The sequence below is a fragment of the Pieris napi genome, chromosome 22 (genome assembly GCF_905475465.1).
Source record: "Pieris napi chromosome 22, ilPieNapi1.2, whole genome shotgun sequence".
NCBI classification, from domain to species: Eukaryota; Metazoa; Arthropoda; class Insecta; order Lepidoptera; family Pieridae; genus Pieris; species Pieris napi.
This window is the reverse complement of record NC_062255.1, coordinates 6,168,591-6,172,084: the sequence shown is the minus strand read 5'-3', so window position 1 is coordinate 6,172,084 and position 3,494 is coordinate 6,168,591. Positions and strand designations below refer to the sequence as shown.

At 34.9% G+C, this 3,494-nt stretch overlaps 1 non-coding gene across 1 annotated transcript; it reads right to left on the bottom strand.

Moving 5' to 3' along the window:
* Positions 1–345: 345 nt before the first annotated feature.
* LOC125061065 lies at positions 346–464 on the bottom strand. The gene has a single exon (XR_007118970.1). It is a non-coding gene; the product is annotated as a 5S ribosomal RNA (ribosomal RNA).
* Positions 465–3,494: the final 3,030 nt, after the last annotated feature.

Genomic DNA, 3,494 nt, shown 5'->3' with positions numbered 1-3,494 from the left:
ACAAACTTGACATTTTCAAATGTGTTTGAGTTTCTGGGCTTTTTCTCAAAGCGATGCGCGTTTTATACTTACCTAATTATAACAATATCGTTTACATACGGTCATATTATACTGCGTGAAATAAATGCACTTTTGTAATTATTACTATTAGCTTCACTGATGGGTTAGTACTTGCCTCTAAAGTTATTTAATATGTTTGGGTATTATAACCCAAACATATTAAATAACTTTAGAGGTGTCAAGGGTAACCCGGATGGAACGAAATTCCTTTCGATTAATTTTTTATGTTAATTGGTATCATAACAGTATGATAGATTTTCTCGACACCAATCTTACGACGAAAAAAGCCAACATCACGAGGTGTTCCCAGGCGGTCACCCATCCAAGTACTGACCTCGCCCGACGTTGCTTAACTTCGGTGATCGGACGAGAACCGGTGTATTCAACGTGGTATGGACGTTGGCGATAGCTAAATCGAAAATGTAAAATATAACAACTATAGCAAAAAGTGTCGTTACAATTTTTGGTCTTAATTTATTCCGTCCAGCCCCCTTTCGCAACGCTCGATAACTTCGTTCCAACAAGACTAATTTAGTTAAGTGATTCCAAAAATCATTTTCATTTCTTATCCCTACAAAAAAAGCCAACATCACGAGGTGTTCTCAGGCGGTCACCCATCCAAGTACTGACCTCACCCGACGTTGCTTAACTTCGGTGATCGGACGAGAACCGGTGTATTACAATAGCAAATAGCAAAAAAGTGTCGTGACAACTTTTCGTAAGAATTTTTTCCGTCTAGCCCCCTTTCACAACGCGCGATAAGGAACTTCGTTCCAATAAAATTCGTATGTAGCACAAGCCAAAATAACTATGATTAACAAACACAAGCACTGCAACATAAATGTTATGAATACTATAGTATCTTGCCGTGTGTCCTGTGCGTTCCAGCAGTCGGAACATTAAAATTCAACATGCAAAACTGCATATAATTCGAATGAAGAGCACTATTGTTTTTATTTAAACATTCGTAAGGTAAATAGATAAAAAAATATGTTATCCTATCAATTAGACCATACTTCACGGCAACGGAATACGGAATTCCGTCGTGGGCCTATCGGGAAGTTGTTCCCAATAAAGTCCAGGCATTTGACTCAAAGCTATAGATGCCATTTAGATAAATATTAGGTCCTTACATACGAAATTGGCGTTTTGTATGGGAGGAACAAAAAGTCGAATATTTTTAAATATAATATATTTAATTAATCAAAGTATGAACCATTGTTTTCTATGCACTTTTGCCATCTCATACGTAGTTACCCATCTTTCAAGCTTTTTAATCTTCCCAATTTGCTTCAAGTGAATTAAAACAGTTTTATCACTAACACTGCAGCCTGCAGCTAACTGGGACGTGGTTTGCGATGGATCCGCTTCCACAATAGCTTTCAATACTTCATTATCAACTTGGGTCTCAGGCCGTCCACGGGACTTGTTCTGCAGGTCGAAATTTCCAGAACGAAAACGTTGGAACCAAAAACGAACTGTGTTTTCTTTTGCAACATGACCGCCATACACATCATTCACCCTTCGAGTTGTTTCCGCAGCACTAGTGCCACGGCGGAACTCGTAGTCGTAAATAATGCGATACTTTAAGTTTTCCATTTTGTAAAATGAGTGACGCAAACAGAAAAAAAACAGAAGAAAAGAACAAATGAATGACGGTCATCGAAGCACAAATACATGAGTAAATAGCTGTACAAATTTGAATTTGGAATTGCTTACCAAAGAGGAGAACATCGTGATTAAAGTGGCCAGTACGAAATACGCCAATTTCATATGTAAGGACCTAATATTTCGACCGTTTTGTCCCTTACCCAAATTTTAGCGCGTAGCAGGAGCCAACTGACCTGTTTCGATAACTTTGAGCATATTGCAACATGCGAGATCGCATACGCATATTAGAAGAATGTCCTTTTGACAAAACATGTTTATAATCAAGGATTATATACTCAGATACAGAGCTGAGAATAATAACTATATACCGTCGCCCATGGTCACACCCAAGACTCATGGACATTCTCCACATGCCCATACCTTTGCATCAGGTTAGAGATCTATACAAAAAACTAATTTCATAAAGGACTAAATAAACGATTGAAATGTGTTTACACATAAAGACCTGAATTAGCATGAAGATTTAATTAAAACGAAAAATATGTAGAGTATTCAAGGAAAATTTCAAAGTTTCTGAATATGGGTCAAGGATAATGAGTTTACAGAGGTGTTATGTAAACACTATCCGAAATATCTGTTTAGGAGTTAATACTTTAATATTATGTGTAAAGATATACTTGTGATACTAATATATATGTCACCGTAAAATTGTAAAAACCGTTAGATTGTAATCTATCTCGCGAGATTATAAACTGTCGAAAGATTGTGAACCTCAACGAACTGCTTACAAATTAACGTATTATTATTCGGTAGTTATATGAAATTGTTGGGAAGTAAAATTAATCTGTAATTGACCAAAGAAGTTTGAATGATAACTAAGTTAGTGTAGTACAATCTACCGAATAATAATACGTTAAATTGTAAGCAGTACGCTGAGGTTCACAATCTTTCGACAGTTTATAATCTCGCGAGATAGATTACAATCTAACGGTGTTTACAATTTTACGTTAACATATATAATACCAAAAATTTTTTTAGCTATAACGATATAATAATAATAAAGTGGCGCTTGGCCTCAGAGTGCATCAATTTTTGGGTTTTGAGACATCCTCACGATTACAAGAAAATTCCATTGTACAGGCGTGATATGAAAGCACGACCTCAGGGATGAGGGTCGCATGCTCTATCACGCTAATCACGATATGCTTATTTAATGTCTTGATGCCCGATGATAGATTTTAACACAAGACAATTGATTGAATTACATTAATTTAAGAATTATCAAAAATATCCACGGATTAATCTGGATGTATCTAATATTTTATGGTATGTACTTCATATCTGCTATGACTGTTATCTACGTTTTTTTACGAGACAAATCCCTGATCCCTTACATCTCTTAATCAGATTTCAGTACTAGCTTACGTTATCACCCAAATTTCATTAATTTTGTAAGAAAGTAAATGTTAAATATATTTACTTATTTATCCAACCTTTTCAGAAGAAAATAAAAGAGTTTGAGAAATTATTATTTGGGTTAAATCATTTTCGTTCGAAAATGCATAATACGTTAATTAAAAGTGACCCACTCTTTAAACAATGTAGCTGTGCTACGCTTACTGCTACGCGTTCTTATATTGTTATCAAAACTACAAATTTAAAGCTTATCTCATCTATTGTAAAGCAATATTAGTAAAAGGAAAGATATATTTTTTACGTTTGTGTCGCATTAGAATACTGCATTGCTAGAAAGCCAAGCCTAAATAGGTGGATTATTTTTATAGTTTGGAAACCATAATAATTATAATAATAGTAAACATTTA